The following is a 25,603-nucleotide window of genomic DNA, read 5'->3' on the forward strand; positions in this document are numbered from 1 at the left end:
ATATTTTATGTAGGCCTTATGCAGAACATTTTTTATAACCTGATATTCTTTATATACAGTTGATAAAATGAGTTTTATCTAAGGCATATAAGGAATGTTTCATATTAGAAAACATACTGGTATAATTCCCACATTAATAAATTAAACAAAAAACGCTTGTAAATATCTCAGACATGCAGATAAAAGAATAAGATACAACAGCGAGCCAAGGAAGTACCAGAGGGGGTTTACAGGAGAATCCCAGGATTCTCTCCTGTCAATAGCCAGAATGACATATCATACATGGTTTAGGGCAGAGAAATTCATCTCCCCTTTCTGTGGGTCAGCCACCCTTAAACCATGAAGAGATTGCAACCTCTTTGCTAAGATGCTCTCCTTACTTGGATCAAAGGATAAGTGAGAGGGTACCTCTAGAAGAATCTTCCACCAAAACTGTGACACTGGCAGCCTAGGGCAGCAAAGAGTACCCATTCTGGGACTTTCATCTTTCTCTGTGCCAGAGTCCAGGCCCTGGCTGGGGATATCTGGTGACCACAGTATCCATACCTCCCCTTACTGGTGTAATTCAGTTGCTGCCCCTGAAGGATGGTGGCAGGCATCTTGGGGCATGGCCTTTAGTGTTAGTCAAGCTACAATTAAGGAATGTGAGTGGATGAGGGCTGTGGTGCAGAAGGACAGGGAGCAGGAAACCAAGAACTCATCCCACAGAGAGGAGATAGGAGGGTGGTGGGATACAGTGTGGCAAATGAAGCTAGGCTTCAAGCCACTCTCTGCTTCCTTCCCCCAAACCCCTGAAAATTTAATCCATAGATTTCATTTGAAAATCATAAATTCAAAGATAAAATTAAGAGTTTCAATATAACAGCCACAGAGAATTCAAACTCCAATTGCAGAGATATAACACTGCACTGGTTTTAACATGAAACCAGTGTTGTATGTCTTTTCAATAGGGTGACAATGAAATCACAATTTACCTTCACTCACCAATATGTTCGACTTTAAAATGTAAAGCATATGCTCCTATTAGACATGCAAAAGAGATTTAACACATGCATTTCTACAAGAATCCATGTTCAAGGTATTCATTGAACCATTATTTGTTATATATTGCAAGATACTTTCATGTACATCAATGCAAGAATGAATAGGAAAAACATAGGGATGTACTCTCTGGAGTTTTAAATGACAGATTATAGCTGCCATAAAAACATGAGTAGATCATAAAATCATAATTAATGGAGAAATATTAAAAATATAATAAGGTATATAAGACAATATTGAGCATGTAACTTTAAAATTTGGTATATACAATACAAAAATACATATTTTTCAGGCATGCAAAAAAAGAATAGATGGAGAAATATACCATAAAAAAAAAGAATATATTGATGTAAATTACAACAGTTACCTCTATGGCATAAGCATATAGATAATATAGTACAGATTTAAAATGATCTGGCATATAGGGTTGTCATTACCATCTTTCTAAATTCCATATATAATACCCTGTATGCGAGACAGCAAAAGAGACACAGATGTATAGAACAGTCTTTTGGACTCTGTGGGAGAGGGAAGTGGGGGATGATTTGGGAGAATGGCATTAAAACATGTATAATGTCATATAAGAAACGAATCGCCAGTCCAGGTTGGATGCAGGATACAGGAAGCTTGGGGCTGGTGCACTGGGATGACCCAGAGGGATGGTATGGGGAGGGAGGTGGGAGGGGGGTTCAGGATGGGGAACACGTGTACACCCGTGGCAGATGCATGTTGATGTATGGCAAAACCAATACAATGTTGTAAAGTAAAAAAATAAATAAATAAATAAAAACAAGAAAAAAACATGATTTGGAAAGGAAAAATAGGGAAAAGGAAGAGAAAGCAATCTAAAATTGCAGGAAAGACTACAGAGGTAAGATACCATTCTCATTATATCATATCAAGTGTATATACCGTTAACATGATTTCTGACTGTTATTGGTATTGACCTTGATCACCTGGCTGAGGCAGTATTTGTCAGATTTATCCACTGTAAGTCACTCTTTTTTGTCCCACCCTACACACACACACACACACACACACACACACATACACACACACATATAATGCAGTCTTTGGAAGGAAGTCATTTATGTGTGGCCCAACTCAAGTAGTCATGCTCCACTATATTCGAGGCCAAGGTAAGCTACATAAACTTTTTGAAATTTTTCTGTATGAGAGAATTACCTATTCTCCCCCTATCTACCTATTTACTTATTTTATCTTGTAAAAAGAATAGATCAGGAAAATTTATTCTATATGTAATTACAATCTAGTATTATATTATTTTTTTGCTCAAATTGTTTCAGTATTAAGAATTGAGAGCTCCTTTAGTTTACTCCTATATGCCATTAATATACAGCAATAACCATGATTTAGGTGTCTTTTGCTTTTTTCCCTCTTTCCTTTCTGTTTTTTTTTTTCTTTCTCTTTTTTCTAAAGCTATTTTTCAGAACCTCCTTACTTTCTTACACCGCAAGATACCCAGATTCATCCCTTGTCTTTCCTAGAATCAGCCATTTCCCCAAGCAGACCTAGTTGCTTTTATTGGAAAACCATAATAGAAACCAAGATCTGGAAACTAGACACACTTACAGGTACCAGGATATCATTACATCAGTACTCTTGCCTGGAAAATCCCATGGACGGAGGAGCCTGGTAGGCTGCAGTCCATGGGATCGATAAGAGTCGGACACGACTGAGGGACTTCACTTTCACTTTTCACTTTCATGCATTAGAGAAGGAAATGGCAACCCACTCCAGTTCTTGCCTGGAGAATTCCAGGGACGGGGGAGCCTGGTGGGCTGCCGTCTATGGGGTCCCACAGAGTCGGACACGACTAAAGCGACTTAGCAGCAGCAGCAGCAGCAGGTCTTCTCTAATGACAAGAAAGAAAGAAAGATACTGCTAAGTTGTGTTAACTCTTGTGACCCCATGGACTATAGACTGCCAGGCTCCTCTGTCCAAGGAACTCTCCAGGCAAGAATAATGGAGTGGGTTGCCATTTCCTTCTCCAGGTGATCTTCCCGACCCAGCAATTGAACCTAGGCCTTCAGCATTTCAGGCTGATTCTTTACCAACTGCACTGCGATGGAAGCCCCTTAATGACATGGGAGGGAAATAAATATATATACACTAAGCCACGTGTGTGCACGTATCTGTAATTATTTCTATACGTAATTGTGTACATCATACTGCTGCTGCTGCTTAGTCGTTTCAGTCGTGTTCGACTCTGTGCGACCCCATAGACAGCAGCCCATCAGGCTCCCCTGTCCCTGGGATTCTCCAGGCAAGAACACTGGAGTGGGTTGCCATTTCCTTCTCCAATGCATGAAAGTTAAAAGTGAAAGTGAAATTGCTCAGTCGTGTCTGACTTTTCGCGACCCCATGGACTGCAGCCTACCAGGCTCCTCCCTCCATGGGATTTTCCAGGCAAGAGTACTGGAGTGAAGTGCCATCGCCTTCTCCGACATCATACTGTGCTAAATATAATTCATACTGATGTCTCCAACTTTAATCCATTACTATATTGTTCATTTTAATCTTTTTTCTTGCCTATCTACAACATTTCACTCTATCAGTGAAAAGCATGGCTCTCAATATCTGCCATATACTTATTTAATTGCACAGTTTCAGTATACAAATAGTTTCAGAATCATGAACTCACAATCCCAATTGAAAACTCTTTTATCAATTTGAGAGAGTGCCTGTGGGCTACCCAGGTGGTGCAGTGGTAAAGAATCTGCCTGCCAATGCAGGAGATGCAAGAGACGTGGGTTTGATTCCTTGGTTGGTAAGATCCCCTGGGGGAGGAAATGGCAACCCACTCCAGTATTCTTGCCTGGACAATCCCATGGACAGAGGCGTTTGACAGGCTATAGTTCAAAGGGTTACAAAGAGTAGGACATGACTGAGTAGGTCACAAAGAGGGAACTAAAGTGGTGATTCCAATCCTTTTTATATTCAATTCCATTTGCCTTTAGACACACAGACCACTCAATTCAATGTGGTAATTACTTAGGTCAGCACTCCTGTCCCCTATCCCATCAATGCATGTGCTTCCATCATTGTAACGCAATTAGATTTCTTTTGTCACATTTGAATTTCATCCTAGGGTTCATCAACCCTTTAAGTGACTTTTAAAATTTTTCATAAATTAAGGCAAAATCTGCATGCAGTAGAGTTCTATGGGTTTTTACATCATATATAGTGTAATGTATACATTGCTACAGTATAATACGGAATAACTCCCCTGGTTTAAAATTTTTTCCTATGCTTCACATATCCAACACTCAATTGTTGACTACCCTGAATCCCTGGCAACCACAGATTTATTTAGCAACTCTACAGAATTGCATTTTCTACAGTGTCATGTAAATGTAATCATAATGGGTAGCCTTTTCAGACTAGCTTCTTTCATTTACCAACAGTTATTCAAGATTCAACTATGTCTTTGCATATTTTACAGCTTATTATTTGATTTTGCTGAATAGTATTCCTTTATATGAGTATACCCAAAATTATTTATTTAGTCATCTTAATGAACACCTTCAATGCTTCCAGTTTTGGTGATAAAGCTACTGAAAACACTTACATGAAGATTTCTGTTTGGACATAAATTTTTAAATCATTTGGATATATAAGACAGTAGGATTGCAGTTAATTGTATAAGAAATAGACAAACTGTATACTAAAATGTTTGCAGCATTTTTCATTTCCACTAACAATATGTTAGAGTTCTGTAGCCCTGCATCCTTGCCAGGAACTGTCTACACTGAATACTCTGTTTGAAATTACACCACAATATGATTTATTTTCCCCATCCAACATCTTACTCTAGAAAGCACTGTTCTCTTTATAACAAATATATGAGTACTGATCAACTGAGTAAAGTATATACATATTGTGATTCTTAAAATTTTTGCTGTATTTCTGCAACAATACAATGGTCTGTTAATGCACAAAACCCAAATCTAAATATGGTAGTGAAAGTGAAAGAAAGTGAAAATGAAAGTCATTCATTCATGTCAGACTCTTTGCAACCATCCATTCTCTAGGCTAGAATACGTGAGTGGGTAGTCTTTCCCTTCTCCAGGGGATCTTCCCAACCCAGGGATCAAACCCAGGTCTTCCTCATTGCAGGTGGATTCTTTACCAGCTGAGCCACAAGGAAGCCTGAGAATACTGCAGTACATAGCCTATCCCTTCTCCAGTGGATCTTCCTGACCGAGGAATCAAACTGGGGTCTCTTGCATTGAAGGCAGATTCTTTACCAACTGAGTTATCAGAGAAGCCCATAAATATGCTAGTAGTAATTGATAAATATTGCTATCACCCCTGCATTATTAAAAGGTACACTCAAAGATATAAAACACTGCTAGAGATAGAAGTGTCATTTGAAGCTAGGGGTAATAGTTACCAGATCAAATAATCATTCCATTTTCTCAGTGCTTGCATTTGTGATACAACTACCATTTGTTCCAAACATTCATTCAGTTCAGTCTCTCAGTAGTGTCGGACTCTTTGCTACCCTATGGATGGCAGCACACAAACTTCCATGTTCATCGTCTACTCCCAGAGCTTGCTCAAACTCAAGTCCATCAAGTCGGTGATGCCATCCAACCATCTCCCGTCTGTTGTCCCTTTCTCCTCCTGCTTTCAATCTTTCCCAGCATCAAGGTCTTTTGGAAGGAGTCAGTTATTCACATCAGATGGCCAAAGTATTGGAGCTTCAGCTTCAGCATCAGTCCTTCCAATGAACATTCAGGACTGATTTCCTCTAGGATGTGACTTGCAGTCCAGGGGACTCTCAAGAGTTTGCTCCAACACAACAGTTCAAAAGCATTGATTCTTCGGTGCTCAACTTTATGGTCCAACTCTCACATCCATACATGACTACTGGAAAAACATAGCTTTGATTAGATGGACATTTGTTGGCAAAGCAATGTCTTTGCTTCCTAATACATTGTTCAGGTTTATCATAACTTTTCTTCCTAGGAACAAGTGTCTTTTAATTTCATGGTTGCAGTTACTCTCTGCAGTGATTTTGGAGCCCAGGAAAATAAAGTCTGTCACTGTTTCCATTGTTTCCCCAGCTGTTTGATATGAAGCGATGGGACCAGATGCCATGATCTTGGTTTTCTGAAAGCTGACTTTTAAGCCAGCTTTTTCACTGTCCTCTTTCACCTTCATTAAGAGGCTCTTTAGTTCTTCTTCACTTTCTGCCATAAGGGTGATGTCATCTGCATATCTGAGGTTATAAATATTTCTCCCAGCAATCTTGTGGAGAAGGCGATGGCACCCCACTCCAGTACTCTTGCCTGGAAGATCCCATGGACAGAGGAGCCTGGTGGGCTGCAGTCCATGGGGTTGCTAAGAGTCGGACACAACTGAGCGACTTCACTTTCACTTTTCACTTTCATGCATTGGAGAAGGAAATGGCAACCCACTCCAGTGTTCTTGCGTGGAGAATCCCAGGGACGGGGGAGCCTGGTGGGCTGCCGTCTATGGGGTCACACAGAGTCGGACATGACTGAAGCGACTTAGCAGCAGCAGCAGCAATCTTGATTCCAACTGCACTTCATCTAGTACAGCATTCCGCATGATGTACTCTGCATATAAGTTAAATAAGCAGGGTGACAGTACACAGTCTTGATCTCCTTTCCCAATTTGGAACCAGTCTGTTGTTCCATGTCTGGTTCTAAGTGTTGCCTCCTGACCTGCCTGAGATTTCTCAGGAGGCAGGTAAGGTAGTCTGTATTCCCATCTCATTAAGAATTATCGACAGTTTGTTGTGATCCACATAGTCAAAGGCTTTGACACAGTCAATAAAGCAGAAATAGATGTTTTTCTGGAAATCTCTTGCTTTTCCTATGATCCAACAGATGTTGGCAACCTGATCTCTGGTTTCTATGACTTTTCAAAATCCAGCTTAAATATCTGGAATTTCTCAGTTCATGTATTGTTGAAGCCTAGCTTGGAGAATTCTGAACATTACTTTAGCATGTGAAATGAGTACAATTGTGAGGTACTTTGAACATTCTTTAGCATTGCCTTTCTTTGGGATTGTAATGAAATTTGACCTTTTCCAGTCCTTTGGCCACTGCTACATTTTCCAAATTTGCTGTCATATTAAGTACATTAGTTTAACAGTATCATCTTTCAGGATTTGAAATAGCTCAGCTGAAATTCCATTACCCCCACTAGCTTTGTTCATAGTAATGCTTTCTAAGGCCCACTTGACTTCACATTCCAGGATGTCTGGCTCTAGGTGAGTGATCACACCATCATGGTTATCTAGATCATAAAGATCTTTTTTGTATAGTTCTGTGTTTTCTTGCCACCTCTTCTTAATATTTTATGCTTCTGTTAGGTCCATACCATCTCTGTTCTTTATTGTGCCCATCTTCACATGAAATGTTCTTTGGGTATCTAATTTTCTTGAAGCGATCTCTAGTCTTTCCCATTCTATTTTTTTCCTCTATTTCTTTGCATTGATCACTTAGGAAGGATTTCTTATCTCTCCTTGGTATTCTTTGGAACTCTACATTCAGATTGATTCATCCTCCCTTTTCTCCTTTACCTTTCACTTCTCTTTGTTTTTTCAGCTGTTTTTAAAGCTTTCTCAGGCAACCATTTTGCCTTTTTTGCATTCACTTTTCTTGGAGATGATTTTGATCACCACATTCTATACAATGTCATGAACCCACTATACCATTCAGGTATGACCTAAATCAAATCCCTTATGATTATACAGTGGAAGTTCCAAATACTGTCAATAGGCATTATCTCATATAATGGCACAATCAATACTTAGAAGTTATGCACTAACTCATCCCATGGAATTATTTTGTTTTATAAATGAAATAAGAAATCCAAAGTTCTGGCCCAACTCAGTAACAAATACATGTTATTCTGATGTAAGATAGAATTAAAACACTTTGATTATCTTTGTTTCTAAGAACAATAGATCAAATTAAGTGCATCTATTCCTAATATATCAAGTAAAAAGGAAGTAAAATGAAATATATATAAAATTTTTCATTGCAATCTTTCTTTTAAAATTATGAACTTTAAATTTGACATATCTAAAACAATAATTAGTTTATATAAATACATATAAAATTAATAATAGTAATAATAGGAAACTCATTGTGTCAAAATATAAGAAAATTGTAATTGACTTTTCAATTAACAAAAAGCTTCTGTGACAATATAGTCAAAGTGGTAAAATAACTTTTTTTCTTCAGGTTTAGAATTAGTTTTATTTGGCTGATAGTGGACAATTTTTTCTATAAATTTTCACTTGGTCATAAGAACTGAATTGGCAATGAGGCCCTGGGCTATTCAGATTATTGAACATTTCGTTATCAAAAAGGCCAGAGTGCTAGTGATATTGGCTTGTCCAAAAAGTTCATTTTAATTTTTCAGTGACATCTTACAGAAAAACCTGAACAAACTTTTTAAGCCAAACAATATCTATGGGGACAAAAATGACTAAGAAACACATTGGGCTCATTTCTAGCTTTGTATAAGTATTTTGGTTAATTATAATCATAAAATATTTAAGTATGACCATTCTCTAGAAAGGAATACTTAATTTTTACAGGATCTAGGGAAAAATTTATTGCAAAAGGTAAACTGATTGGCTAAGAATAGAGAATTAGCCATTAATTAAATCCATGTTTGTTTTTTTGTTTGTTTGTTTTCTTTTACCAAGAATGAATTTATATATTGTGCTATTAGGTGAGAAGACATTGCAGTTTTCACAGAGTGGAACAAGACATCCAGGTAGACTTGAGCCATAGATAAATTGATCTTTATTTTTTATTTTTCAGGCTATCACTAATTTTTAGGGCTCATAGGAAAAATAGGTGTGACTTTTGGCTATGGACAGACAATGATGATTCATGCAAGATAAATAATTACAGATATGAAGAAAGTTATATAGTGACTGAGATGCAACTTAAGGCCAGAAGGATTTAGTGATGGAGATAAAACTTAAGAAAATATCCTTATCAGTACTACTTGGTTATATTATTTTGGATCTATTTTCAAATTTTGTTTAAAAAATATGTGGAATTAAATAACATTATATTCAGTTAAGAAGTTCCCCTTGGTGGTTAAAAAAAAATACATTATAACTTTTGAATGAATTCAGTGCTTTCAAGGGAATGAACTATCAATTTTCAACTAGTTATTTTAGAGCATTTAAATTTCAGCATGAGGAGGTTATTCTAGCCCTGGAGGTCTGAAATGCAGGGCTGTACGTGTTTTCTTCACTTAGACAGACATAAATCCCAAAGTGACACCAGCATGTTATCTTTTACTATATTTCCCACTGGAGTGATTCAGACTTTTGACTTAAATAGTTGTCTACAGCTGCTGAAAATTGATTTATCCTTGATGATGAGTGAACTTGCTGACCAAACTGCTAAGGAGAAATATTTTTAGAGTAGTAATTTTTAGCAGTTTTTTTTTCTTTGCTTTTGAGTTTTATTAACTTATTTTTTAATGTCTTTATGTCCCTCAAATGATTTGTAATTTATCAGATACTTATTAGGAAATACATATACATGGCAAAATAAATCTCAGTGAGTAAAAAAAGGATGTGGGATTTAAAACTAAGTCACGCATCTCCAATTCTCCCAATGCTATAGCTTTTCTTCACAAGCAACCACTATGACTATCTTATTTAATATATTTCTACATATGTGTGTATATACTTTTTAATATCTATAACACAAATGGTAGCATGGTTTCACACTGTTTTACATCTTTCTTTTTTTCTGTTCTTAACCATGGAGTAGTTAATATATCTATATATTCCATAACAAAATATATAAAGTAGGGAAGATAGATAGCTAGAAAATACACAAATGTGCCTAGTTATATTCAGAAACCAGATAGCATCTATTTTGTGGATGCTAAGTCACATCACTCGTGTTTGAGATTAGTCGATCAGTTGATCACATCAGTCGATCTTTGAGATCCTATGGGCTATCTCCCGCCAGGACTCTCTGTCTATGGGATTCTCCAGGCAAGAATACTGGAGTGTGTTGCCATTTTGTCCTCCAGGGGATCTTCCCAACTCAGGGATTGAACCCGGGTCTCTTAATATCTCTTACATTGGCAGACAGGTTCTTTACCACTAACACCACCTTGCAAGTCCTTTGATTGCTATTATAAAACATATATCAATAGCTAATCATTATTTGTGTTCATATATATAAATATGTATGTATATAACATATACTCAGAAGGTATGCTTATCATGGGACTTCCCAGGTGGCACAGTGATAAAGAATCCACCTGCCAATGAAGGAGGTACCAGAAACGCAGGTCCGACTTCCAGGTGAGAAAGATCCTCTGGAGTAGGAAATGGCAACCAGCTCTAATATTCTTGCCTCTTCCTCTTACTCCCATTACTATCAACCACTAATTTTTTTTTTTTTTACTGTAGCCATAGCTTTGCCTTTTTTAGAATGTCATATAATTGGAATCACACAGTTCATATTAACTTTTCTTACTTAGTAATATTCACTTAAGTGTCCTACATGTATTGTCATGGCTTATTTCTTTTTTTTTTGTTTGTTTCATATATGATATTGTACATGTTACAATGCCATTCTCCCAAATCATCCCACCCTCTCCCTCTCCCACAAAGTCCAAAAGACTCTTCTATACATCAGTGTCTCTTTTGCTGTCTTGTATACAGGGTTATTGTTACCATCAATGCATAATAATATACCTTATGCATGTATGCCAGTCCAACCATTCATCAAAACTAGGAATTTATAGTTCTGCTTTTAGGTCTCTGATTCATTTAGAATTCATTTTTTTAATTTAAATTTATTCATGTTGATGTATGGCAAAACCAATACAATAGAATTCATTTTTTGAAGGGTGTAAGGACTGTGTCTAAATTCTATTCTGTTCACATGTATACAGTTACTGAAGCACCATTTGTTGAAAGATAAACCTTGCTGCCTTGTATTGCCTTTTCACTCATTTGTCAAAATACAACTGACTACATTTATGAGTCTATTCTGGGCTCTCTATTCCATTGATCAACTTATTTATCTTTTCACTAATACCATACTGTAGCTATAATTAAATTTTAACAATAACCTACTGCAACCAATGTATCTAAAATTTATTAGTTTTAATTATATTTATTATACTATGTAAGTGGGCTTCCCTGATAGCTCAGTTGGTAAAGAATCTGCCCGCAATGCAGAAGACCCCGGTTTAATTCCTGGGTTGGGAAGATCTGTTGGAGAAGGGATAGGCTACCCACTCCAGTATTCTTGGCTTCCCTGGTGACTCAGCTGATAAAGAATACGCTCGCAATGTGGGAGACCTGGGTTCACTCCCTGAGTTGGAAAGATCTCCTGGAGAAGGGAAAGGCTACCTACTCCAGTATTCTGGCCTAGAAAATTCCATGGACTGTATATTCCATGGGGTCACAAAGAGTTGAACACAACTGAGCAAATTTCACTTTCACACTTTCATGACACATAAGTAAATTGATGGAATGTCATCAGATGAAAACTCTATCTTCCCATGTAGTTTCCAGCAAAAACTACCCAACGATCTAAAGAAAGATTAATATCTCTTAAGACTTTAAAGCCCCTCAATATGAGTAAGTACTTCTAAAGTAATTGAAAGCAGCAGTTAGCCCTCCTATGAAGGTGAATGTCTCACCCACACACCGCTGTCTCCTCCTTATCAATTACTCTACAGGTTCACTGAGGTATAGTTAACACACAATAAAGTGCACATATTTCAAGTGTACAGTTTGATAAGCTTTGACAAATCCATAGACCAGTAAAATTATCACCAAAATTACAGTGCTGAACAAAGTTTTTACCCCCTAAAAGTTTCCTCATGCCCTTTTATGCCCATTCCCTTCTGCCCTCCTCAAGGACTTCTTCCTTCAAACAATGATTGCTTTGCTCTTTGTCATTTAGTTTGCATTTTCTAGAGTTTTTTTACGGATGAGCATGAAATATGTATGCTTTTGTTTAACTTCTTTCATTTAGCTTAATATTTTTTGATACTGGTCATACTGTTTTGTGTATCATTAGTTCATTTACTTGATTCCTAGGTAATATTCTGTTGTATGACTGTACCACAATTTCTATAACCATTTATCTATTGATCAATATTTGTATAGCTTGCATTTTTGGTCATTAAAAATAAAGCTGCTATGAGTATTCAAACATAAATATTGTAAAGATGCAAAGTTGCTTTTCTCTAACTATGAGTAGAATAGTTAAATCATATAATTGATATATTTATCCTTTTATGAAACTGTCAATTTTTAAAAATTTATCAGTTTTATATGAGTTATCATGTCTACCACCAAAAGTTTATAAGAATTCTGGTTCTTCCATATCTATGCCAATACTTGGTATGGTCTAGCATTTTAACTTTAGCCATTTTAACGTCTGTATAAGTAAGTTTGCTGTCTTCCTTGAATGACTTAGATGTCCATGATGATGGAGTTTCTGGAGAAACTTTTCTCATTTTTTTAAATTTTTATACTGTTTAATAATGTTGAACATATACTCATGAGTCTATTTGTCATCCATATATTTTCTATGGTTCTTTTAAAAAAATATTTTGCCCATATTTAATGGCTGCTTTCTCTCCTCCCCTTTTACTTGGTTTAATAGTTCTTCATATATTATAGATACAACCCTCATATTAACTACATGCATTACAATTATTTTTTCACAGTCTCCCATAGGTGTCTTCTGATGAAGAGATGAAGTTTTAAGTTTTGATGATATCCAATGTATCACAGTTTCTTTCATTGATCATTATGTTGATGTTATATCAAAGATATCTTTGGGTTAAACCAAAGGCACAAATATGTTTCCCCCTGTCATCTTCTAGAATTTTGGAAGCTGTAGATGTTACATTTAGTTCTATCATCCATTAGTTAATTTTCATATATGGTATGAGGTATGGATGGAAGTTCATTTATTTGTATATGGATATCCAATTGATCCAACACAAGCTGTTGAAAACACTATCCTTTCTCCACCAAATTTCCAATGACAGTTTAGTCAAAAATCCATTGCCCATACATCTGTGGATCAATTTTTCAACTCTGTTCCATTGCATTGATATATATTTTCTATCTTTATATAAATACCAGATAGTTTTGATTAGAATAAATCTTAAAGTGTTTTAGTGTTAATTTGCCAAATATCAGTTTTTAACATTATTTTGCTTATTCTAGGTTTTGTGTTTCTTGATAAGTTTTAAAATCAGGTTTTCAATTTATTCAAAAAATTTAGGTGAGTTTTTTTTTCTGTTTTTTTTTTTTTTTTTTTTTACTGAAAAATTTTAATATTAAGATCTAGTTGGACAAAATTTTTGAAGCTTTCTGGAATATTCTTTGGAATATTTTGGATTTATGGTTGTTTAAACTGTTGATATAGAGATCTGACTCTATTCTGTCTGTTTCCTTCTCAGCTCATTTTAGACATGAAGAAAACACTGATTCTGTTAATTCAGGGTAGAAGAAGAAAATCCCCCACTGTTCTTTATTAGCAAGTCAAAAATATAACTTTTTAAATGTGTGAGTCTATTATAAATTCTAAGTTAGTAAAACCAATACTGAGATAAAATATCAACTCCTATTAATAAAATTATAGATTAAATTCTATTTTATTCCTTTTCATGAACCATAATCAATAGTATATTAGGGATAAATATTTTTGCTATCAATTGATGTAAACTATAAACTCAAGAGCTATGGCTAAGTGTATTTTTTTATTTATCAGTTATGAATAACACATAAACTAATTTTAATAAGTAAATTAATGTAATAATTTGGTATTTTCTGATTTTCAGAAACTATTTTTCCCCCAGAATCTAAAGTTTTCTATCTTCCTTGAATGTCCATGGTGATGGAGTTTCTGGAGAAATTTTCCTGTTATTTTTCTTCAGTTTCATCAGATGTTTCTAGGAATATATCCATAACAATCTCCAATAAAGCTGTATAATTTTATAGCATAATAATATATCATTTTTGGATATATAGAGGCTAATGTAACAAAAATAAAGCATACTTTTAGAGTAAAATTGGCTGATTCTCTTTAAGCTAGATTTCAAGATAGTCTGCATAATATTGTTACATTATATTATATTGGGTCAATTTGTATTTAAAAATGTATTTTTTCAAAACATATATCACAATCACCTTGAAGTTTAATAATCTCTTTTTAGCAAACTAAGTTTACCAGAAACCCTATTATGTTTTCCTGTTAAAAATATGAAAATGGAAAAAAATCTGAATGAAGATTGAATCACTTTAATGAGAACTAGATTTCCTAGACATCAGTTCAGTTCAATTCAGTTCAGTCGCTCAGTCGTGTCCAACTCTTTGCGACCCCATGAATCGCAGCATGCCAGGCCTCCCTGTCCATCACCAACTCCCGGAGTTCACTCAGACTTACGTCCATTGAGTCAGTGATGCCATCCAGCCATCTCATCCTCTGTTGTCCCCTTCTCCTCCTGCCCCCAATCCCTCCCAGCATCAGAGTCTTTTCCAATGAGTCAACTCTTTGCATGAGGTGGCCAAAGTACTGGAGTTTCAGCTTTAGCATCATTCCTTCCAAAGAAATCCCAGGGCTGATCTCCTTCAGAATGGACTGGTTGGATCTCCTTGCAGTCCAAGGGACTCTCAAGAGTCTTCTCCAACACCACAGTTCAAAAGCATCAATTCTTCGGTGCTCAGCCTTCTTCACAGTCCAACTCTCACTTCCATACATGACCACTGGAAAAACCATGGCCTTGACTAGACAGACCTTTGTTCGCAAAGTAATGTCTCTGGTTTTGAATATGCTATCTAGGTTGGTCATAAATTTCCTTCCAAGGGGTAAGTGTCTTTTAATTTCATGGCTGCAGTCACCATCTGCAGTGATTTTGGAGCCCCCCAAAATAAAGTCTGACACTGTTTCCACTGTTCCCCATCTATTTCCCATGAAGTGATGGGACCGGATGCCATGATCTTCATTTTCTGAATGTTGAACTTTAAGCCAACTTTTTCACTCTCCTCTTTCACTTTCATCAAGAGGCTTTTTAGTTTCTCTTCACTTTCTGCCATAAGAGCCTTAAAATTCTTGAGGCATTTTATTAATATCATAATATAAGTAATAATATATCATAATGTAACATTGTAGAAATGTGAAAGTTACGGGTGTTTTCATTTAAAATTGAAAGGATATTGAAAGCACAATAAACATGCAACAATATAAAAGGTAAACTCCACATACCCAAACTGTATTCACTGAATACTTCAATATTGTACAATCCTTCTTATTCAATAAAGTTATAAAGCTGTGTGTTTAATTTTTATCTTATTTATCTTATTACATTTATAATAAGTTGCATAGAGTATAATGCTCCCATTGTATAGAATACCCCATTGTGTAGACTATCATGCTACTATTATATTCTTTTGAAAGATTTTCACTCTGATGATTATACAATGACATATTATTTTAACATAGTGACTCCAAACATATCAACATATTTCCAGTATAATGTCAATAAATTTTAAGCAAATTTAATTGATTTTAAAATTAAATATTTTATGATAGCATTCTTTTTAGAAAATTGATACAATATGCTGGTCTATGAAATTAGTCAATTTGCTGTGCCAAATCTATCATTTATTCACTCTCTGCCCAGTTCTAGAGGAGACAAAACCTTTCTGGGTATCAATACCCTCTCATAAAATAATTTCAAATATTTATACTTTAGCACATCTAACCAAAGCTTTCCTGTCCTAAGAGAGTAGGCATTTCAATTAAATATTGAATTTAAAAGAATCACATATTCCCCAAATGAGAAAGAATGATGAATACTTGGAGATCAAATTAGAAAAAAAAAGTTTTTGTAAAGAATAAGGAGTTATTTCATCATAAAATATGTCCAGTTAAATTTGTGTAGGAAGAATCATTGTACTTCTCTGCACCTGATATTAAATAATGGCCAATATGAAGGATATTATAGTAATAAAGAAAGAAATGCAGATGTAACATCAATTCCTTAGTCAGGTCTTTTCTACGGGATTAGAAACATTCCCCTTGTTCTATTTCTAAGATGAATTTTGATGAATTAAATAAATATACATGGTTCATTGGATAGCTCCTTAATTTGGTGTGTTGACAGCAACTATTTTGTATTGGTAATTCCAAACAACAACAATAAGAACATTTTCATGATAACTCTGCTAACTTACACTTGGAAAGATATTGAACAACAATTCACTATTCAAAGCAATTTTAATTAGTTCCAGTGTTACACGCAGTATAATTCCTTAATGAAACTACATAGGTTGTTTCATTTGCCTTTTAACAGAGTACTGCAGCAACTTCATTCTTTTTTTTTTTTTTTTAACTAAGGAAGCCTGCCAGCTGAAGTCCCAGTACAATTATTGCTTTAACAAAGTACTCTACATATGTCAACAAGAAAATACAGGAACTACTGTATAATAAAGCTGTTAAGAAGGTGACCCAGTTGTTACATCACAACTGCTACTTCTGGCAGAGGTATCTAGACAAACTTGCTGATTAACAGTGTCTTGGTAGCCAACACAATTAGAGTGAACTTTCCTTTTTCTACTATATAATGGGTGATTTTAATGGTTGAAAAATATTTGGTTATGTTTTCATACAAATTACAGAGATGAAAATGTAGGAATGCTGTTTCAATAGAAATATGAACAACTTCAGATACTTTAAACAATAGCTACAAAAAATCTCTATACCTTCCTCTCAATTTTGCTATGAACTTTAAAATTGTCTAAAACAATAGTCTTTGTAAGTAAATCAATCAACTGATGTTTTAAATAACAAAGGGGAAGGGAAATGGCATTTATTGAGTGACTATCATGTATCTAGTCCTTTAGTTACACTATTTCAATACTATCTCAAATGCATTGACAGAAGGTAAAGATTACTTTTTTAAAAATGAAGAAATGCTATTCTAACAGTTTAGCCCAGGCCACATGATTATATCTGACAAAACTGGATTCACAATAAATTCAGATTTAATATAAAGCTCTTCCTTTACACTTGTTACATATGAATATACACATGTGTGCTAAGTGCTAAGTCACTTCAGTCTTTCCGACTCTTTGCGACCCAATGGACTGTAGCCTGTCAGGCTCCTCTGTCCATGGTATTCTCCAGACAAAAATACTGGAGTGGGTTACTGGGCCCTCCTCCAGGGGATCTTGCCTATCCAGGGATGGAACATGTGTCTCGTTTGTCTCCTGCATTGGCAGGTGGGTTCTTTACCACTGGTGCCACCTAGGAAGCTGGAATACACACGTATATAATTATAAACCTAAATAGAGCACTACACATAGATAAGAAAAGTGAAAGTTGACTTTTTTATTTTTATATCTGATATATTATTCCTCACAAATTCCCAACAATCTGAATAGAGAAAATTAGCTTAAATCAATTGAATTCAATAGTATAAGAATGGATTAAGCAACCCTTTTATCGAAACATATATTTAAAAAGCATGCACAAATCCTGAACATCCAGCTTGATGAATTTTAAAAAACTGAGTTATATCCATATGATCATCCAGGTCAAGGCTTATACGATAGCCTATGCATCGGTGAGTATGTGTCATAGATGTCCTGCTCATGCTTAGTCACTCAGTCATGCCCAACTCTTTGTGATCCCATGGACTGTAGCCCACCATGCTCCTCTGTCCATGGAATTCTCCAGGCAAGAATATTATGAGTTGCCATTTCCTACTCCAGGGTATCTTCCCAACCCAGGAATCAAACCCATGTCTCTTGCTTCTCCTGTGATGAAGAACCCACACGCACACACACAAAAAGCTCCTGTAGTAGCCAAGATCAGCTCCATTCAAAGGCAATCCCAGTTAAAATTCCAGCAAGTTATTTTATGGATATCTTCAAATGATTCTAAAGACTATATGCAGATAACCCAGAATAGCCAACACATTGAAAAACATAGTTGGAGGACTAACGCTACTCAATTTCAAGAATAACTACAAAACAACAGTAATAAATACACTGTTATACTGACCAAAGAACAAACAGCTCAATGGAACAGATTAGAGAGCCCAGAAACAGATCCTCATAAATATAGTCAATGGATATTTGACAAAGCAGCAAGGTAGTATGGCACCCCACTCCAGTACTCTTGCCTGGAAAATCCCATGGATGAAGGAGCCTGGTAGGCTGCAGTCCATGGGGTCACTAAGAGTCAGACACGACTGAGCGACTTCACTTTCACTTTTCACTTTCATGCATTGGAGAAGGAAATGGCAACCCACTCCCGTGTTCTTGCCTGGAGAATCCAAGGGACAGGGGAGCCTGGTGGGCTGCCGTCTATGGGGTCGCACAGAGTCGGACACGACTGAAGCGACTTAGCAGCAGCAGCAGCAGTATGATATAACAAATTTGTCTTTCAACAAACAATGCTGGAACTGGACACCTACATGCAGAAAAAAAAGAAAGAAAGAAAGAAAGAATCTAGACATTAAATTCACTACGAACTCAAAATGTATCATAGGCCTAGAGGTAAAATGCAAAGCTATAAAACTCCTGGAAGACAACCTAGGAGAAAATCTACATATCCTTGGATATGGTGATAACTTTTTAGATGAAATACCAAAGGTGTTATTTCTGAGAACAATCATTGATAAGCTGGATTTCATTAAAATTAAAAACATTCGCTCTGCAAAAGACAATGTCAAGAGAATGAACAGAAATCCCACAAATTGGGAGAAAATATTACAAAATATACACTGATTAAAGCTGTCATCCAAAATATATATTAAAAAACTCCTTAAATCTCAACAATAAAAAAAGTTGTATTTAAATATGGGCCAAAAACCTTAACAAATATTGTATACTCAATGTGCCCCAACTGTTAGCAGGGTTTGTAAATAAGTTGTTATTATATTTAGCATCTGCATACCTATAGGAAAATGGAAAATAAATATGGCTATATTATTTGCATAATTTTTATCCATTAATTAAATGGCTAGAAATTATGAGTCATATACTGCTTTATTTTTCCACAATAGATTGATTATTTTCATCTTTGAAAGAAATATTCTAAATATTTTGTACTTTTGTCTAGGAATTTTAAGGGATTACAGTGTATTCTCCAAGGAGATAGGCCATTTTAATCTGACTAGTTTATAGAAAAACTGATTTTTAAAAGGACTGAAGTGGACTGGGAATACATATTATAAAAACTGTAAACATATTCTTTCTGGTTCCTAGCAACAGCACCAGAAATCAGCAATGTGTCCTGTGTGGTCCACTGCTCCCTTGGAATCAGACAGAATGTACTTATTAAATTGTGAAATGCTGGGAGGCTTCAATCGGAAAGCTATTTAAAAGTGTAAGCAGGAATCATTTTTATCAATTTTTTTGAAGCAAGAAAGGTTTTCTGAGCTCAGAATCAGTTTTGGGGTTACTTTTTCTTGAAAAAATTTAGGACTTTTGCCACCATAAACACTAAATATATGAAGCCGAGGAAGAGTCAGAGCAACAAAAGTTGGACTATTGTATAGAAGTAAGTGACCGTTAACATTTTTCTGATTAGCAAGGGAGAAAATAAACTCCTCTTTTAGGAGTTTGAACTAGGAAAATAGAAATTTAAACCTTGCCAATACTTAAATTAGCACTGACTAATCTAATACTACAATATAAACTCTCAAGCAGAGACTAAAATTTGACATAGAAGAGATTAAGAGAAAAAAAGTGTTATAAACTGGGCTATAACAATTACAATATATTGAACAGATTATACATCAAACTGTATACAGGTAATATTCTATAATGAATGCAAATTCGTGCATCTTTACATAAAAATACATGAATGAATCCTCAAGGTAAGATTTCCTTGATTCAATTTATATGAATCTGGTTTTCAAAGATTTAGCAAATCAAATAACAATGGTTATCTACCATCTTTTCTCTTTATTTTTAAAAATAACAACAGAAAACTGACATTAAGCTATGATACCTATTTTGTATATACAGGAAATAAATATGTATTTTTGTATTTCAGTGCTGAAATCAAAATTTGAGCAGGCAAAACCAAGTTATAAGAAAACAGATTTAGAATTAAAAAGAATAAGTGGAAAGCAAGAATTATTAACAATTAAATCAAGAGGTAGATAATATATTGAGAAATAATTTATAGTGAAGAATATCATAAGGAAGTGAAGGGAGAAGAGCTTACATAGTAAGGATTTATTTTCTTCTTTTTTTCTCAGACATGATACCATGAATTCTGTTTTCAACACTATATCTGGGCCCTAAATTTTGAACAACTCGTTGCCTCTGCAGGAAGTTTCATATTCCACTGTTGTTATGGACTAAAGTATATCTTTTTAAAATTCTTATGTTGAAGCCCCCGATTCCAAGTACCAAAGAATGTAAGTGTATCTGGAGAGAAGTCATTGCAAAGGAAATTAAAATAGGTTCATTAGGGTGGGCCCTAATCCAATCTAAGTGTCCTTATGAGAAGAGGAAATTTGGACACAAAATGAAGACATCAGGGGTACATGCACATGGAGATAAAGCAGCAGTCTGCAAACCAAGGAGAGGGGCCTGAGGAAAAATCAAACCTGCTGACACGTTATCGTGGACTTCCAGAATTATGAGAAAAATTTGTGTGTTTAAGTCACTTCATCTGTGGTATTCTGTTATAGCAGTATGAGCTAACTTCACTGCTAACCTGGGAACAATCAGCTGAGTATTATTTGGGGTACAATCCCTAATCCTAAAAAGACTGAAACTAGGGAGAGGAAAGGGAACAGTTGACAGCCATGTACTCCCCAAAGTTCATTGACTTAAACAAGTAAGAAATTCTCAATATTCCTCATTATTTGGAATTGTTTAAAATATTCAGATCTCTGTAAAACTTTATTTTCTCGACCCTTCAGTTGTAATGACTTCCCATTTAATTGAATTTTCTTGCTGAAATGTATCCTTTGAAGCCAGCTTTGATATTGTATTTTGACAACGTTAAAGTTTTTATGTGGAATGCATTCTTACTGATTAAAGGAACGCATATTTTGCCAAAAAATCATCAAGGATGAAACAAATTATTTTGAGTGCTTTTTAATCCCTGAATGTTTTCTTCTTATGTTCTCATTTGAAATCTGCATTTCCCTCAAGGCCCAGTTCATGTCCTAAAGTCTTCCACAGCACACTCTGTTCAAGCCTCTTCCAGAGCTCTGTACTTCACAGACAAGGATTTCTCTTTTTACTGTCTTCCTTCACCACAGCAAAAGCTTCTTAAGATAGGGACCAACATATCTTATTAATCTTTGGGTCCCAGGTTTAGCTAAGTGACTGGAGTACAATTAGTGGACAACTGGATTTTATTGAACAAACTTTAGTCCGTTTATTCCACATTACAGAAATATTTGCTTTCTAAAACTACCTATGACACATTAAGAGAAACTCTACCTAGAAATGTTTTAAATGAAACTTTATAATATTCTTTATAAGTTTGATATTAAATATATTTACATATCTAGCAAAGTGTTTGTGAAACCATGATTAAATAGCAAAATCATACACACTCACATAAACTCATTTTTAAATATGTACCATGCACATTAAAATATGTATGTTCTATAACATTTAAAGGGAGTACTAACTTTTTACTTTAGAGAAATTTGAGGGGAAAGTTAATAAATTAATATATCTGAAGTCCACAGAACTAACTTAAACTTTGTGGTCAATGTTGGGCTTCTTATTACGAAGGAGCTATTTCATATGCTGCATTTTAACCAACCTGAGTACTTTAAAAATATGTAACTTAACCATCAATCATAATGATCATAATGGTACATTACTTGGTTCCTTTATCAAACACTTTGAAAAAAACATTTTTATATTATTAATAATACATTCCATTAGAGAAAGAAGTGATATAATAAAATGTATACAGAGTCCTTTGAAATTACTATACTCATGTTCACTTCTATGTAATACAAAAATGTGACTATATGCATATGTAAGATGATATAGTTTGAAAGAAAGATGAAATTAATACTTTTTGCTTATTTAGAACTGTAAAAGCAATGTGTAATATTTTAGTCTTCATAATACTGTATTGCTGATCCCTTTCACTGAGCTGTTATGCCAGAATAATAGATGAATTTACCTGTCTCATACATTTAGATTTTATGTAGTTTTCTGTTATTATTGATACTGCCCTGTTGAATATCTTCTTGTGTTTTTTATGTTCATATTAAGTTATTTTATTCATAGTAGGGATACTGTGTCTAAATTTAAAAATATAATTCTGATGCTTATAAAATCAGTGTTTTATATCAGTGTATGTACTCTGATATGTATCATGTATTTTTAATTGTTGGATAATTAGAAGCAGATTTGTTCTCTCTCCAGGTGCAGTTAAATAAATGGAATTCAAATCTTTGAAGAAAGTAGATTGCCCAGCCATCCACCTGTAATGTTTGAGGCTTCAAATCAGTTTTCATTGTGTGTTTTCAGGATTATAGGTTCTAGTGAGACAGTGATATAACTACTGGCATGAGAGGTGAGAGTGGCAGACAGAGATGAGGCTCTCTCGACTAATATTCGGTGAGAAGTGGCACAATCTACAACACTAGGGAAATAAACATTCTCTTTGGCACACACTTTCTGTATTTTCACTTGTAATAATTATTTATGCATCTTGAGATCCTAAGGTTGGGTTGTTGATGCTCATCAGGACTGGTGATGTTTGGCCCACATGACCTAACTGCTGGCACAACTGTCCTTCTTGCATCTAAAATTAGTGTCCAGTTCAATACATAGTGTCTTCACCTAGCACCTTCAAAATTTCTCTACAAGGTATAAGATTTCTGACAGAGGAAAAGGAATCAATATAAATGTCCTTTCTTGAAGTCAACAAAATACACTTTCAATATAAAATAGAGTCTTGAATCAAAACTATGGACTAGTGTGATAGGCATCTATTTCCCACACTAATGTAAAACTGCACACTTGAGCTGGTCCTTCTGCTCATTTTGTGGTAAACTCTACAGGGCTTAGGAACTGAAAGAACTGTCATTTCATACCTAGGCATTGAAGACTCCCTGTTAATCATTTTATAGTTGAAATGTTACCATTTCATTAAGTGATATTATTATGCAAATTTATTTATTATGCTATATGCACAATATAGGCTTACAATTTGTATCAGATAGTTATGTGAAATTTTTATTTTCTATTTAAATTCTTAATTCAGTAAGTTCAGTTGCTCAGTCATGTCCAATTCTTTGCAACCCAATGAACCGCAGCACGCCAGGCCTCCCTGTCCATCACCAACTCTCAGAGTTTACCCAAATTCATGTCTATTGAGTCTGTGATGGCATTCAACCATCTCATCCTCTGTTGTCCCCTTCTCCTCCTGCCCTCAATCTTGACTAGCTTCAGGGTCTTTTAAAGGAGTCAGCTCTTAGCATCAGGTGACCAAAGTATTGGACTTTCAGCTTCAACATCAGTCCTTCCAATGAACACATAGGATTGATCTCCTTTAGGATGGACCGGTTGGATCTCCTAGCAGTCCAAGGAACTCTCAAGACTCTTCTCCAACACCACAGTTCAAAAGCATCAATTCTTCTGCAATTAGCTTTCTTTATAATCCAACTCTCACAACCATACATGACTACTGTAAAAACCACAGTCTTGACTAGACAGATCTTTGTTGACAAAGTAATGTCTCTGCTTTTTAATATGCTGTCTACATTGGTCATAACGGTCCTTCCAAGGAGTAAGAATCTTTTAATTTCATGGCTGCAATAACAATCTGAAGTGATTTTGGAGCCCAGAAAAATAAAGTCTGCCACTGATTCCACAAATTTCCCCATTTATTTGCCATGAAGTGATGGGACTGAATGCCATACTCTTAGTTTTGTGAATATTGAGATTTAAGCCAACTTTTTCACTCTCCTCTTTCACTTTCATCAAAAGGCTCATTAGTTCCTCTTCACTTTCTGCCATAAGGATGTTGTCATCTGTATATCTGAGGTTATTGATATTTTTCCCAGCAATCTTGATTCCAGCTTGTGCCTCTTCCAGCTCAGCATTTTTTATGATGTACTCTGCATATAAGTTAAATAAGCAGGGTGACAATATATATAAGTACAGATATAACATACTCATTTTCCTATTTGGAACCAGTCTGTTGTTCTCTGTCCAGTTCTAACTGTTGCTTCCTGACCAGCATACTGGTTTCTCAAGAGGCAAGTCATGTGGTCTGGTACTCCCATCTCTTGAAAAATTTTCCACAGTTTATTGTCATCCACACAGTCAAAGGCTTTGGCATAGTCAATAAAGCAGAAATAGATGTTTTTTATGGAACTCTCTTACTTTTTCAATGATCCAGCAGATGTTGGCAATTTGATCTCTGCTTCCTTTGCCTTTTCTAAAACCAGATTGAACATTTGGAAGTTTATGCTTCACGTATTGCTGAAGCCTGGCTTGGAGAATTTTGAGCATTACTTTACTAGCATGTGAGATAAGTGCAATTGTGAAGTAGTTTGAGCAACCTTTGGCATTGCCTTTCTTTGGGATTGGAATGAACACTGATGATTTCCAGTTCTGTAGCCACTGCTGAGTTTTGCAAATTTGCTGACATATTGTGTGTACCACTTTCACAGCATCATCTTTCAGGATTTGAAATCGCTCAACTGGAATTCAATCACCTCCACTAGTTCTGTTTGTCGTGATGCTTCCTAAGGCCCTCTTGACTTCACATTCCAGGATGTCTGGCTCTAGATGCATGATCACACCATCTTGATTATCTGGGTTGTGAAGAACTTTTTTTGCACAGTTCTTCTGTGTACTCTTGCCACCGCTTCTTAATATCTTCTGCTTCTGTTAGGCCCATACCATTTCTGTCCTTTATTGTGCCCAGCTTTGCATGAAATGGTCCCTTGGTATCTCCACTTTTCTTTAAGATATCTCTAGTCTTTCCGATTCTGTTGTTTTCCTCTATTTCTTTGCGTTGATCACTGAGGAAGGCTTTCTTATCTCTCATTGCTATTCTTTGTAACTCTGCATTCAAATGGCTATATCTTTCCTTTCCTCCTTTGCTTTTTGCTTCTCTTTTTTTCACAGCTATTTGTAAGGCCTCCTCAGACAGCCATTTTGCTTTTTTTGCATTTCTTTTTCTTGGAGATGTTCTTGATCCCTGTCTCCTGTACAATGTCACTAACCTCTGTCCATAGTTCATCAGGCACTCTGTCTATCAGATCTAGTCCCTTAAATCTATTTCTCATATCCACTGTATAGTTATAAGGGATTTGATTTAGGTCACACCTGTATGGTCTAGAAGTTTTCCCTACTTTCTTCACTTTGTCTGAATCTGGAAATAAGGAGTTCATGATCTGAGCCACAGTCAGCTCCTGATCTTGTTTTTGCTGACTGTATAGAGCTTCTCCATCTTTGGATGCAAAGAATATAATCAATCTGATTTCAGTGTTGACCATCTGGTGATGTCCGTGTGTAGAG

The sequence above is a fragment of the Bos indicus genome, chromosome 1, assembly GCF_029378745.1.
Source record: "Bos indicus isolate NIAB-ARS_2022 breed Sahiwal x Tharparkar chromosome 1, NIAB-ARS_B.indTharparkar_mat_pri_1.0, whole genome shotgun sequence".
Taxonomy (NCBI): Eukaryota; Metazoa; Chordata; class Mammalia; order Artiodactyla; family Bovidae; genus Bos; species Bos indicus.